Below are 16,246 nucleotides of genomic sequence, written 5' to 3' on the forward strand. Positions count from 1 at the left end.
TTTGGGGGGAAAAAAAAATTTTAAAAAAAAATTTTAAAAAAAAAATTTTTAAAAGGGAAAAATTTTTTTTAAAAAAAAAAAAATTGGAAAAATTTTTTGGAAAAATTTTTTTTTTTAAAGGGTTTTTTTTTTTAAAAATTTTTTTTTTGGGGGTTTTTTTTTAAAAAAAAAATTTTTTTTAAAAAAAAAAAAAAAAAATTTTTTTTTAAAAAAAAGGCCCTTTCCCCCCTTTTTTTTTTCCCCTTTTTTAAAAAAAAAATTTTTTAAATTTTTTTGCCTTTTGGGCCCCCCAGGGTTAAATTTTTTTTTTAAAAAAAAAAATTTTAAAAAAAAGGGGGGGAATTTTTAAATTTTTTTTTAAAACCCGGAAAAAATTTTTCCCCAATTTTTAAAAAAAAAAAAATTTTAAAAAATGGGCCCCAAAAAAAATTTTTCCCCCCCAAAAAAAAAAAATTTTTTTTTAAAAAAAAAAAAAAAATTTTTTTTAACCCGGTTTTGGGGCCCTTTTCCCCTTTTTCCCCAAAAATTAAAAAAGGGGGAAAATTTTTAAAAAAAAAAAAAAAAAAAATTTTTTTTTGGGTTTTTTAAAAAAAGAAAAATTTAAACCAATTTTTTTTTTAAAACCTTTAAATTTAAACAAAAAAAAAAAATTTAATTTTAAAAGGAAAAAACGTTAAAGTTTTTTAAAAAAAAACCCCCCTTTTTGGGGGAAAAAATTGGAAATTTTTTTTTTTGTTTTTTCCCTTTTAAAAAATTTTTTGTTTTTAAAATTTTAAAAAAAATGTTTTTTAAAAAAAAAAACCCAAAAAAAAAAATTTTTTTTAAATTTTTTTTTTAAAAAAAAAAAAACTTTTTTTTTTTTTTTAAAAAAAAAAATTTCCCCCAAAAAATTTTTTTTTTTTAAAAAAAAAAAAAAATTTCTTTTTAAAAAAAAAAGGGGCCCCCAAAAAGGGGGGTTTTTAAAAAATTTTTTTTTTAAAAAAACCCAAAATTTTTAAAATTTTTTAAAAAATTTTTTTTTTTTTGGGGGGGGTTTTTTTTTTAAATTTTTTTTTTGAAACCCCTTTTTTTTTAAAAATTTTTTTGGTTTAAAAAATTTTTTTTAAAAAAAAAATTTTTTTTTTTTTTTTCTTTTTCCTTTTTTTTTGGGTTTTTTGGGGGAGAATAAAACCATAAAATTATTACCAACAGTATAGAGCCTGGTTGTTCTATACTAGTAATAAATGCAAATCACTTTCTGTTTCAATAAGGCTTGACTTTAAGTTTAGACACTTAACTAAACAGCATTGTTATTGTAATTTTACAGGAAAAGGTTAACATGTATTTGTTGAACATGAATGTTTATTGCAATGTTTTATGTTTTGTTAATGGTAAGGTATGAACACAGGTACATTTTTGTTTGTTTTTGATCTGTTTAACTATATTGAAGTTATAAGTTGAAATGGTCTGAATATGAAAGTGAAATGCTTTTGTTAATGTCATTCTGCACTACACTTCAGAAAGTCCAATTAGGGATATTAATAAAACATTGGAAATTCTTCTTTTTAGTGGGCAAATTACAACATATCTGTTAACTTAAAACTTTTACAATATGCTCTCAGAATAGGTACATTGCACTTTTATTTTCACAAGCAATAATTGAACTTCTCTTTCCATATCAAGAAAACCAGCAATGTCCGATTAACACAAACGGGGGAAATAATCAATACCAGTCAAATAATATAAGTCAACACAGTTACATCCCTTGCATCCTAAAAAAATATAGTTGGTTTTGTGCTGAGTAAGGTATTTTGTTATTATAGGTCATGTATATTTATCCAGACGCAACAGCTGTTACTGGGACAATTTGCAGTTAGGAAAAATAGATAAATGTAGTATATGATTCATATAATTTGCAGCATATGTTTTATTTACATTGCATTATCGTTTATTCTCATAAAAATATATTGATGTGTGACATTTATATATTGAAGAATAAAAAACATTCCTTTTTGCATTCTTGGAAAATCTTGAAATATCACACAATCGTTTGCCTAAGATTAAGTTATGCATAAGTACAAATTTTGAAATGTGCATGTTTTTTCTGGCCCTTAACTTGCTGTGTTCTACAATTTTTAGCTCACCTGTCATAAAGTGACAAGGTGAGCTTTTGTAATCACAATTAGTCTTCTTCTCCAAAGCCACAGGGCTTTTATAGAGTTTTAAAATTTTGTATATAGCATCATCTAGTGGTCCTCTATAAAGAATTGTTCAAACTATCTCCCTCTGGTCAAAGTTGGCTCGGCCCTGGGGAACAATGATTTTCCTTATATGTATACAGTAAAACTTTAAAAAAAAATCTTCTCTAAATCTATAAGAGCTAAATCTTAGTTTCCATAGCAACCAATGACTTCATAGCAGCCATTTACTTTTCATAGTAAACTTAAGTTTCATAGCAACCAGTGACTTCCATAGCAAACAGTAACTTTCCATAGCAACCAGTGAGTCTTCCACTGAATTTCATAGCAGGCACTGACTTCCATGGAAACCATTTATTTTGTATAGCAACCAGTGACTTCTTATGTAACTGTTGTTTTCCCTTACAATAGCAACTAGTAATGGTTTTCCACTATTGCACTATTTCATATACAAATATGAACTTTGTGATATTGGTTTAAGATTTAAATTTTATATCTTCTTTCCTTTAAAAGTTTACACTTGGAGAGTATTAATATTCAGTTGAGCATATAAGGGTCATCATGACCCTCTTTCTTCAATGATGTATTTCAAAATTCAAAATATATGTTGCTTATCAACACCTCCATCATATGTGATAAGGTTCCTAAGACTGACAACTATGTTTCCAGAACTTTCTCAATTTTGATTTTAGAATTTATTTGAAAATTGTTGATTTTTAGCTCTACTATTCGATAAGAATAAGTAGAGCTATTGTAGTCACCCGAGCGTCGGCGTCGGCGTAACCACTTATGTTAAAGTTTTTGTAATAGTTCAAATATTTTCAAAGTCCATTGACATATGGCTTTGAAACTTTGCACACTTGTTCACCATCATGACCCCAACCTGTAGACAGGAGGAGGTAACTCTATCAAGTATTTTGACAGAATTATGCCCCTTTTTCGACTTAGAATTTACGTTAAAGTTTTTGTAATAGTTCAAATATTTTCAAAGTCCATTGACATATGGCTTTGAAACTTTGTACACTTGTTCACCATCATAACCCCAACCTGTAGACAGGAGGAGGTAACTCTATCAAGCATTTTGACAAAATTATGCCCCTTTTTTGACTTAGACTTTATGTTAAAGTTTTTGTAATAGTTCAAATATTTTCAAAGTCCATTGACATATGGCTTTGAAACTTTGCACACTTGTTCACCATCATGACCCCAACCTGTAGACAGGAGGAGGTAACTCTATCAAGCATTTTGACAGAATTATGCCCCTTTTTCGACTTAGAATTTCCGTTAAAGTTTTTGTAATAGTTCAAATATTTTCAAAGTCCATTGACATATGGCTTTGAAACTTTTCACACTTGTTCACCATCATGACCCCAACCTGTAAGCAGGAGGAAGTAACGGTATCAAGCATTTTTTTTTACTATCAAGCACTAAGAATAGTCGAGCGTTGCTGTCCTACTGACAGCTCTTGTTTGTTACTCTTATCAACTTTGTTAGTAATGGCTTTTACTGAAAGGAGTTCCACTGAGGTAAAAAACCCATTTTAAAATGAAAATCTCGCAGACATCAATTGTGGAGCTTAAAACAGAAAAGTATGAAGAAATATACTCAGAATAAATTGAAAAATCAATATATTTAGTTCCATTCTTGATTTAAACGCTTTTCATTTTGCACAATAAAAATGAACAGAGTGAGTGAGTGACTTGAAAATTTGCACACACAAACTGATTTAGACCTGTGTTATTTAATATAAAAATATCCAAAAAAATTCCAGTCCCATCATGTCAAAAAAAAATCTTGTCTATGAAAAAAAAAACTCACAAAAAACAACTCCTGGTCGGGTCTATTTAAGACTAGATGGTAATAAAAGTAATCACATTGTCGTTGGTTTCTCTCAAGGTTTTACTTTTATTGACATTGTAATGTTTTAAAAGACATTTGTGTGCTATCTTGTTATTAAAATAGAAACAAGAAAAGCATTGATGCAAAGCATCAAAGGGCGACGCCAAAAGAATTTGATCCAGATTTGCACCTAAATACTTAACAAAAGATGTGTACTTTATAGCAGTACCATTACATGTGACCTGGAGGCTAGGGCCAGGTTAAGTTGAAACTTAAACCAAAAAAGAATAGACTCTGTCTTGCCAAGATGCAAAGGCAATTTATAGTCAACTAAGCAATCTTATAAGACTCATGTTATAAGAAAGAAGTTCTTCAGATTTAATTTATGAGACACAAGGATTCCTGAGTCATCAGCATATAATCACAGGCACGAGTATCGGACCTGGGAAGAAAAAATATGACCAGATGACCAGATTGATAAAAAAAAACTGTGTTTATAAAAACCAAAACAAAAAATGTAAATAATGATCCCCTCTAAAAATATACTTTCAACTTGAAGTATATTTTTAAAGGGGGTCATTATTTACATTTTATTTTGGTTGTTGACACTTTTAAGATGAACACAGGTTTTTTTATCAATCTGGCCATATTTTTTCATCCAAGGTCTGATACTCGTGCCTGTGCATTATAATAAAAGCTTATTGCTTAGGGTTGAAGACATGTAATTGACATATATTAGACATAAAAGAGGACCTAAAATGAACATCAGGGGGACAGCATAGGTACTCAGAGCAGTAGTAGAATAAGTACCAGCCACATCAACCAGCTACTATCAGAGATAAGACTTAAACCATGTAAGAATGTCATTATATTAGGCAGATGCTTAAAGTTTCATGAAGAAGAAGAAGAACAACTTCTTCATGTGCAGGATAGTGTGTTCAACTGTATCAAATGCCCTTTGTAGATCTAAAAGTATCATGCAATACTGCCTTTGTCCATTTCAAATAATGCAATCTGTTAAATGAATCAAACATGTGTCAATTGAAAAACCACTTCTAAACCCTGACTGAAACTACCTGACCATGACTCAAACCTATGACTTTCAGAAGACCAACTGAGCTATCCGTCCTGCTACACATTTTCTCTTTAATAATGAAACAGTTCTAAACCACAACATATTTCCCCACTATATCGATTTGTGTTCGTGAATTTCTTATGTTACAGAGCATAGGAAATTGAACCCATGCTTATATGCAGTCATAGGATGAGAAAAACTTTGAGCTTGACCAGAACTCATTAACCTGTGACCAACATAAGAAGAAATTTTATGAAGGCTGATTTGTATTTTGCATCAAGGGCACCGGGCAAAAACATGAAAATGCAACAAACAAACCACTTTGTGGTAGATTGTATTTTCATGTTTTCATCTGGCGCCCAGTTACTTTTTGTACTATGTTGGTTTTCATGTGGCACAAATCACCCACTATAAATTTAGTGCACAAATTTATTCAAGGGCAAGTAACAATCTACTCTATGTACAGTCTGTTGTCGCGTTGACTCAGGAGACCTGGAGGTTGAGACCGGTGTCTCTTCATTACAAATAGATAAGACAGAAGCTGTCCTTTTCAAACTATGCACATGTTAGAAAAAAAATAGAATAACTATTCAGAATATGATTTTTTGAGACTTTATTAATTATATTGCTTGATCCAAGTTTAAGGACATTTTCAATCAATACATGTTTTATCATTTATAACTTTAAATGAAAGTCTCATCCCTTTAATAATAATGACATAACTGTATCTCTTTAAATGCAGAAAAATTATAAGTCTCAACATATCAATATACTACTGTCTAAGATATACTTGTACATGCACATAACATTAATAATTCCCAGTTTATATTAAATAAATATGAAATCCTAACATTAACATTAACATGCTTTTTGATGACCTTACAACTGGTGAATTATATACAACAAAAATAGTATTATAAGTAATACCTAAGATAGACAGAAAAGAACAAATAATTTAGTAAACATAAGTTACTTCCCCTTAAAATAAAGAAAACCTGAAACCCAAAAGAACACGATAAACAGCAAAATTATGAAATGTTGCAGGTTCAATTTTATCAAGCCATGCAAATTAATGGTAAAGTATTCATAAAAAAATAGATGGCCATGTGTCAGCAGTAATTGCAGAAAATCGGATAGCTTTCAACATCCGGATACTGGTACACTTTGTAAAAACAACCATTCTGCGCAACAGATAAATGTAATAAGGATAAAATCAATAGGATAATCGTTTACAACAGTTTCATTACCTATCCTTATACTCAATTGCAGGTGAACTTTCTTCTTGTAGGAAAATTTTGAAAATGTATAAATGATACGGCCTCAATCTAGACCACAACGATATTCGAAATCCGGGTTTTAGTATTGTCATTAAAACTAAGGGACAAGCTGTTAAACTTAACCCGCAATTTCGTGAAAATAATATCACAATGCACATGCTTTTTACATAAAGTTATTAAATACAAATATAACAACACATTTGTTTACTTGATTTTTACGAATCAAAATAAAACTAATTTACGCAACATGAAATTAACTGCTAATAATAACAGCTCCTTCCATAGGCAAAAATAAAAAGCGTTCCATAATAGACGACGCCGCTCACCGGCGTCGCCAATAAATTTATATTGCAAATAATTTTTCCAATTGTTTTCGCTTTCTATACTTCGTCCAATGTTTTAATTAGTCGAGCTCGACAGCTCTAGTTTTCTGTTTAAGTTGGCACGTTTCTAAATACTGCAACTTAAATTGTTGTCTTGACCTGATCATTGATAGTGAAAATCAAATTATCTCTCCTCGGGATTAACATAAAATACAAGTTCTGTGTCTGCGCTAATATTTACACTGTATTGATATAAAAGTCGTTGTTTATACAGGCCGTAGGAAATTGCTAGTTTATGCATGTAGGTGCTAAGTACATGACACAGTTAACTTTTCTTTAAAGTTAAATGAGATATGTAAGCTATTAATCCTGATAAGAAAAGTGAATGGATGTGACATGAAGAAAGAATGAATTTTTTTTGCTGATATTGCAAAGGATGTGAAATTATATCCACTTGAGTTTGCCAGTAATTTGTATTTAATAGGAAGGTTGTTTATATGAACGTTAACTGCAGGAGAGTGTTTCACTACAATAGTCAACTGTTATACATAAATCATGTAATTTTTAAAATTTAAACTTACAGGAAAATGCGTCAAAAAAGCATTATAGTATACAGAACCTCGATATCTAAATGTTCATGCCTCCAGATGAGCCAGAATAATTTAAGAAAATCTATCTTAAAAAAGAATGTACTATAGCAAGATTTTTAGAAAAGTAAAATATTCTTCAATCCAAAAATGATTGACATTTCATATGTAATTATACCCCCGCACAACAAAGTTGTAAGGGGGGTATATTGGAATCAGCTTGTCCGGCTGGCCGTCCGGCTGTCCGTCGGTTTTTTCTTGTCCGCCCAATAACTTAAGATTCCTTTGACCCTTAGTCTTCATATTTGGCATGGAGGTTAGTCATGATTAGTAGATGACCCCTATTGATTTTGAGGTCACTAGGTCAAAGGTCAAGGTCACAGGGGCCTTGACTTCAAAAAGCTTGTCCGCCCAATAACTTAAGATTCCTTTGACCTACAGTCTTCATATTTGGCATGGAGGTTAGTCATGATTAGTAGATGACCCCTATTGATTTTGAGGTCAAAGGTCAAGGTCACAGGGGCCTTGACTTCAGAAAGCTTGTCCGCCCAATAACTTAAGATTCCTTTGACCCACAGTCTTCATATTTGGCATGGAGGTTAGTCATGATAAGTAGATGACCCCTGTTGACTTTGAGGTCACCAGGTCAAAGGTCAAGGTCACAGGGGCCTTGACTTCAGAAAGCTTGTCCGCCCAATAACTTAAGATTCCTTTGACCCACAGTCTTCATATTTGGCTTGGAGGTTAGTCATGATTAGTAGATGACCCCTATTGACTTTGTGGTCACCAGGTCAAAGGTCAAGGTAACAGGGGCCTTGACTTCAAAAAGCTTGTCCGCCCTATAACTTAAGATTCCTTTGACCCACAGTCTTCATATTTGGCATGAAGGTTAGTCATGATTAGTAGATGACCCCTATTGATTTCGAGGTCATTGGATCAAAGGTCAAGGTCATAGGGACTTTGACTTCAAAAAGTTTGTCCACCCATTAACTTAAGATTCCTTTGACCCACAGTCTTCATATTTGGCATGGATGTTGATCATGACTATAAGGTGACCCCTATTGATTTTGAGGTCACTGGGTCAAAGGTCAAGGTCACAGGGACCTTGACAAAAGCTTTTCTTCTCAATTGCTAAAGAATATCCTGTCTGCAATGTATTGATTTTGACATTTTCACATTTGAAGCATGTAGAATACATAACTTAGCAATGCACTGGCTTAGTAACCTCAGATTTGGCAGGGAGGTTGTCCTTGAGCTCTAAATGGCCACTGTTGATTCTGACAAAGTGGTATGCGGGGGTATTCACGCCATGATAGTGGCAGTTCTAGTTAATGACTGATTTTGCAGTATTTATCACCATATTTCTACTGGGTGACTAACACAGTAAAAGCTGTTTTAGCATATTCTGGCCTATTTTTAGTAATTTTCGTAGATTTCAAGTGTGGTTTGCAATTGCAATGTGTAAATTACCTCATTTCTTCACTTGACAATATATTACATTTTTGGTACATTTTAGAAATGTTCATGAAAAATTAGCATAGATCTGAACACATGTTGCTTTAAAGTTTTAATTGAAGATTCGAGATTTTTCTAACGCGTTGTTTCTTCACTTCCCAAGTTCTGCCTATGAAAAGGTTCTTTTCAAACTTAACGTTAGGATATGTTGACAAGCCCTCCCCAGCTCTCTGCATTTAAAATTTATGAACTTTTAATTTTGTGTTCATTTCTCACTATGTAAATAGAATGTGAACTTAAAACCCTCAAAGATAAACTCTTCTATATCAGCAAAAACTGATAAATGACCTAAATGCACTGGCCTTGTATTTTACAATTAAATTAATCATTGTACGAGCTTTGGTTTAGATACGTGCCTGTGCCTCGTTTCATGGAAAGTCCCAAGTCTGAAATCAGTCTTTTAAGACCAAAACTGAGACAATTTTGCATTTTAAACATCTTAACTTGTGACTACTATTTAATGTAACTTCTTAATTGAAATATAGATGAGCTATAACAAATCCTACCGTCTGTTGAGGCCTTTACTTTGCTCAAGAAAATTAATTTAATTGTAGTGTACAGTATTTGACTGAAGGTAAAAACATTTATTGAAACGTCCTTAAGTTAGTCCTAAAGTTGTTTTAAGGATACACTTAACATTTTTAGCTCACCTGTCACAAAGTGACAGGGTGAGCTTTTGTGATCGCTTTTCGTCCGGCGTCCGTCCGTAAACTTTTGCTTTAAATGACATCTCCTCATAAACCACTGAGCCAATTTCATCCAAACTTCACAGGAATGTTCCTTTGGTGGTCACCTTTAAAAATTGTTCAAAGAATTTAATTCCATGCAGAACTCTGGTTGCCATGGGAACCGAAAGAAAAATCTTTAAATATCTTCTTTTAAACAACCCTAAGAGCTAGAGCTTAGATATTTGGCATGAAACATCTTCTAGTGAGTGTCTACCAAGTTTGTTCAAATAAAAGCCCTGGGGTCAAAATTGGCCCCGCCCCAGGGGGTCATTGATTTTCCCTATATGCATATAGTAAAAACTTAAAAAATCTTCTTTTAAAGAACCCAAAGAGCTAGAGCTTAGATATTAAGCATGAAACATCTTCTAGTGAATGTCTACCAAGTTTGTTCAAATAAAAGCCCTGGGGTCAAAATTGGCCCCGCCCCAGGGGGTCATTGATTTTCCCTATTTGCATATAGTAAAAACTTAAAAAATCTTCTTTTAAAGAACCCAAAGAGCTAGAGCTAAGATATTAAGCATGAAACATCTTCTAGTGAGTGTCTACCAAGTTTGTTCAAATTAAAGCCCTGGGGTCAAAATTGGCCCCACCCCAGGGGGTCATTGATTTTCCCTATATGCATATAGTAGAAACTTAAAAAAATTTCTTTTAAAGAACCATAAGAGCTAGAGCTAAGATATTTGGCATGAAACATCTTCTAGTGAATGTCTACCAAGTTTGTTCAAATAAAAGCCCTGGGGTCAAAATTGGCCCCGCCCCAGGGGGTCATAGATTTTCCCTATATGCATATAGTGAAAACTTAAAAAATCTTCTTTTAAAGAACCCAAAGAGCTAGAGCTAAGATATGTAGCATGAAACATCTTCTAATGAGTGTCTACCAAGTTTGTTCAAATAAAAGCCCTGGGGTCAAAATTGGCCCCGCCCCAGGGGGTCATTGATTTTCCCTATATGCATATAGTAAAAACTTAAAAAATCTTCTTTTAAAGAACTCAAAGAGCTAGAGCTAAGATATTTAGCATGAAACATGTTCTAATGGGTGTCTACCAAGTATGTTCAAATAAAAGCCCTGGGGTCAAAACTGGCCCCGCCCGGGGGGGGGGGGTCATTGATTTTCCTTATATGTGTATAGCAAAAACTTAAAAATCTTCTTTGAAAAAACCCAAATAGCTAGAGTTTAGATATTAAGCATGAAACATCTTTAAGTAAATATCTACAAAGTTTGTTCAAATAAAAGCCCGGGGGTCAAAACTGGCCCTGCCCCAGGGGTGTCATTGTTTTTAACTACATGTGTATCATAAGTAAAATCTTTAAAAATCTTCTTTTAAAAAACCCAATGAGCTAGAACTTAGATGTTTAGCATGAACCATCTTCTTATGGGTGTCTACCAAGTCTGTTCAAATAAACAAATAAAAGCCCTTGGGTAAAAATTGGCCCGGGGGTGAGGGGGGCCTATATACAGGTGAGCGACCTCAGGGCCATCATGGCCCGGGCCATCATGGCCCTCTTGTCAATGAAAATCAGCCCTCAAATATAAATTTCTGGAGTAATGTACAGAATGTGGTCTTATTGTTTGATTTTTTAAAAGAAAAATGTACCTTTATCTGCACCATCAGTCGTTATCTTGAGTAAGAAACTACAGAAATTGCTAAGTACTGGTTGGTTCCAGGAACGGATCCGAGGGTGTGGCCATAAGCTTATAGTTTCTTACACAAATCTGTATAAACTAAATGACATTTGCTGTGAACTACAACCGATAAACAAGCAACAAACAAAAGAAATCCATTAAATCACACCATTACAGAGCAAAGTCAGTTGGCCAGCATAATGGTTCTTATTTTATGAACTACTATTCGTAAAGTTTACTAATAGCAATGTTTCTAGAATTTCCTATTTTATCATTTGCATATTGAGAAACAAACACAAACATCAATCAAATAAAAACTATTAATGTGTTCCAACTTCGTCGAAGATGGGAGTGTTTAATTGCCTCTCAAGAAGAAATATCTTTTGTAAATATCTTCTAGAGTTCTATATATAGAGTTAGGATGCATTAGCTGTGATTCACTTGGCAGACATTATTACAGAAGGTCTTTGTTTACACAGAGTTCAAGATAGTGATAATGAACTATAGCTTTGTTATAAACAAGAAATAATTTAAGACACTGAATTATCATAATGGCCCTGATTTCAGTAGCATTGACAAACCTCGTAATACATTTAAACATTTAGTTTGAGACAAACTTAAAAGTTAAGTAAAAAAAAGATTATTAAACTTATAAAAAAAGATTGTATTTAAGAATCTTTTTGGTATAAAAATAAATTTTGCCGTGTACGAAAAAAATTTCAACATGGGGGGGTTTTGCGACCGCATGGATCCGACCACCTGGCTTTCCGCGCAGTCTGATCAGGACCCATCTTTTCCCCTATCATTTTCTCTCTTCTATAGGGCTTGTAAGCAACAGCAGGGTCCTGATCAGACGGGCCGGGGATGCGCGGGCTGGTTGGACCATGCTGGCAAAACCCTTTATTTTGGGTTTTGTCATGAGGGGCTCAGTCATTCTTTGTTTTTGTTTGAGACCAATTTTAAAATTTAGTAAAAAAAACCCAATTAAGTCGAAATTTGGTGAATTGAAATGATTTGTATTTTAAGAATGCATTTTATCTATATTGAATATATTTCTTCGTTTTGTGTGGTAGCATACTATCCATGCGAACAGTGCACACAAATATGCAGCAGGCGGTTCCGTTTTGAAATTTACACTAAAAAGGATGAATGTTTTTTTTTTCAAATTAAAAGATGGACAAGTTCATAATAAGATATTCAGCTTGGTAAAGGTTAAAGACTTGACATGGAGAACGCTTGTAGCATGCAGTTTTAACTTTTATAAATTTGATATTTATCCCTGTACTTCATAATGGAAAGTTCCAACAAGTTTAATACATGAAATAAATAAGTTAAATGCTAGAATTTACAATTTCCTCCCCCCTCATTGATTGTGAAACTTAACTTGCCTTGTAAATGACCCCCAAATGATGGAGCTAGCTGGACAAAGGACCAGTGTGGGTTTTTTTCAAACAAATCTCTCAAGACTTGTATATGGCGAGTTTAACCTAATATTTTCTGTTTAGTTTTTGATTTTTATTCTTTACAAAACACAGTCTGCCTCTATTGTAAGTAAATTATAAAACTACCTTACAGAGGGACAGTTTTTTTTGGCAGATGTCCGTGTGTGAGAGGAAAAAAAAGAATGCGGTACATATAGATATGGATTTGTCTTCTGCAAGTGAAGTGACCCTTTGGTAAAGTATTATTCATATTTGGACTTAAATTAATGTATTAAACATTATTACTATTGTAAAGTTAAAGTAGGGTTGGACTCTATTTGTATCAGTAGTATATTTATGTTACATTTTTCCCATTCTTTGTCCCTCAAGTTTTAAAATATTGTGAAAATATAGAAAAACAAGATATTTTACTTTGTTTTCTTTTTTTATTTTATTCCAATTTAACATGTGCTATAACAAGTTGATATTTAAATTATTTACATTATTTTATGTGCAGTAACAAATATTCCATTATAGTAAGCACACAATGAGGTGGAATTAACTGCAACATTGCAATATCTACTTAAATTTAAAAGCAAAAACATACAGTAGTTTTGCAGTAAATCTATAATCTTCATGCAGTATTATCATCAGTATCTCCAAGAAAAAAAAATAATATAAAAATTTTTCATTTAAAGACAAAAATAATACTTTGGTTTTTTGGGGAATTGCAAAAAAAAAATTTCAACAGAACTAAAAAAATTTGGGTCAAAGGGTTTTTTTTTTCAAAAGTTTTAGGGGTTTTTTTTTTTTTTTTTTTTTAAAAAAATTTTTGGTAAAAAAAAAAAACCCCCCCCAAAAATTTTGAAAAAGAAAAAATTCTTTAAAAGGGGGGCAAAAAATAAATTAAAAATTTTTTTAAAATTTTTTAAAAACAAATTTTTTCCTAAGGGTTTTTTTTTAAATATTTCAGGAAAATTTTTTTAAAAAGTTTAAAAAAAAAAAAAAAAAAAATTTGAAATCCAAAACAAAAATTTTCTTATAAAACAAAGTTTTTTTCAAAAAATTTTTCAAAGAAATTTTTTAAAATTTTAAAAATTTTAAAAATTTTTTTTTTTTTTTTAAAAAAAATTTTTTTGCAGAAAAAATTTTTCAAAAGGGTTTAAAAAAAAATTCACAATTTAAAAGAAAATTTTGGGTTTTTTTGATATAATTATTTTCTAAAAAATAAAACTGCAACAAAATTAATAAAAAAAAATAAATTTTTAAAAAAAATTTTTTTTAAAAAAAACCGGGTTTTTTGGTTTTTTAAAATTTTTATAAAATAAATAAAATATTAAAAAAATTTTTAAAAAAAAAATTTTTTTTTTGGGAAATAAAAAAAACTTTAAATTTAAAAAACCCAAAAGGGAATCTTTTTTTTTTTTCTTTTAAACCGAAGGGAAATTTCGTATGAAAAAAATTAAAAATTTCCCCCGGAAGAAAAAGTTTTTTTAAAAAAAAAAAAAAACTTTTTAACCCAAAAAAAAAGGTTTTTTAAAAAAAATTTTAAAAAACAAGTTTTTTAAATAAAAAATTTAAAAACAATTATTTAAAAAAAAATTTTTTAATTTTAATTATTGAACCGGGTACCCGGGGAAAGGTAAAATAAATTTTTTTCCTAAATTTTTTCACGGTATTAAAATTGGGCCCAAACCTTTTTTTAAAAAAACCCCCTTTGGAAATTAACGGATTTTCCCCCTATTTCCCGCGAGGAAAAAAAGGGAAAATTTTGAATTTTTTAAAAATAAAAACCGGGGAAAATTTAATTCTACCAAACTTAATTTGGCAAAAAGAACTTTCTTTTGGAAGTTTCTAATTCAAACTGACCAAAACCTGCACCTTTAGGGGGTTTACTTTTTTTTTTAAAAAAAAAAATAAAACCTTTAACTAAAACAAAAAAAAAAAAAAAAGGGGAAAAATTTTTTAAAAACATTAAAAATTTTTTTTAAAAAAGGGGGGAAAAACAAATAAAAAAAATCTAAAAATTTTATAATCCTCAAAAATTTTTAGTTTTAAAAAAAATTTTTTCCTTTAAAAAAAACCTTTAAGGGGGAAAAAACCCCCAAAAAAAAAAAATAAATTTTAAATTTTTTCTATTTTGGGCCTCAGGAAAACCATTTTAAATTTTTTAAAATTAAAAAATTTTTGGGGGGGGATTACCCCCTTGAAAAAAAGTTGGAATTAATTTTTTTGTTGACGGTTTTTTTAAAAAATTTTTTTAAAAGAAATTTAAAATTTTTGTTTTTTTTAAATTTAAAAAAAGGCCCTTTTTCTTTGAAAGGTTAAAAAATTTTTTTTGGGAAAAGTATCAAAATGGAAGTTTTAAATGAAAAGAAAAATAAAAAATAACCTTTCAAAAAGAAAAACCCAAAAATTTTAAAAAAAAAAAAAAAGGTTTTAAAAAAAATAATTTTTTTTAAAAGAATTTTTAAAAATAGAAAATGGAAACCCAAAATTATTTTAAAGACCCCTTATAAAAAAACCTAAAATTTTCAACACAAGGGTTACCGCAAAAAGAAAAAAAGGGGGGGAAAAAAATTGAAAATAAAAAATTTTAAATATTAAAATCCCTCAAATTTTTTGGGGGTTTTAATTTTAACTTGGCTTTTAAAAAATACAAGGGGGGGTTAAAAGGGCTTTTTTTAAAAATTTTTTAAATTTAAAAATATTAATGCCCAAAAAACCAATTTTTTTTCAAAAAATTTTTTTTTAAAAAAAAAGGAATAATCATTTGAAATTTCCGGCAAAAGAAAATTTTTAAAAAAAATTATAAATTTCATTAAACTTTTTTAGTAAAATTTGGGAAAAAAAAAAGGGAAAAAAACTTAAACCAATCCTGACGGTTTTACTTTAAACACTTTTAAATTTTAAAATTTTTGTTAAAAAATGCTTTACTCTTTCATAGGGGATCGGGCCCAGGCCCCTGTAATTTTTAAAAAGAAAAAAAAAATTTTACTTTAAAAAAAATTTTTTTGGGGAAAAAATTTTTAAAGATATTTTTAAAAAATTAAAATTTTAAAAAAAAAGAAAAAAAAAATTTTGAAAAGAAAAGATTTTTTTGCAAAAGTTTAAACGAAAAAAGTAAAAGTAAACCCCTTAAAAAAAAAAAAAATTAATATCAAAAAACGGATCCATGCTTTTCGCTACAGTTTCTCTATTTGTAATAGAGTTTGTTAGCGAACAGCATAGATCCTGATCAGACTGCGCGGAAGCGCAGGCTGGTCTGGATCCATGCTGGTCGCAAACCCATTATGTTGGTTTTGTCATGACGCGGCTCAAATGATCTATAGATGACGTCATAATTTCCGGCTGTGACTTCCAACCTCTTCAACTTGGCTTCTAGCAAATACAAGGAGTGCTTGTGAAAAGCGTATGTCATTTGTAATAAAGTTTTTAAATTTAGACACTGCATATATAAGTGCCCGTATGCAATCACGCACGTACGCACACTTTAGAAATCTCTTATTCTCGAGTCAATATTTGTACAATACAAAAGGTAGATAAATCATGTCACAGTAAATTATTACTGGCAGAAACTCGAATAAATTTTATAAAATAGAAAAGTTCAATCAAAAAACATTTCATTAAACTAAATATTACAGAAATAAGACCCTATTGCAGTCGCTGGAAAAGAAAAA

Source organism: Ruditapes philippinarum, unplaced genomic scaffold (assembly GCF_026571515.1).
Source record: "Ruditapes philippinarum isolate M1 unplaced genomic scaffold, ASM2657151v2 ctg1776_1_1_1_1, whole genome shotgun sequence".
Lineage (NCBI taxonomy): Eukaryota > Metazoa > Mollusca > Bivalvia > Venerida > Veneridae > Ruditapes > Ruditapes philippinarum.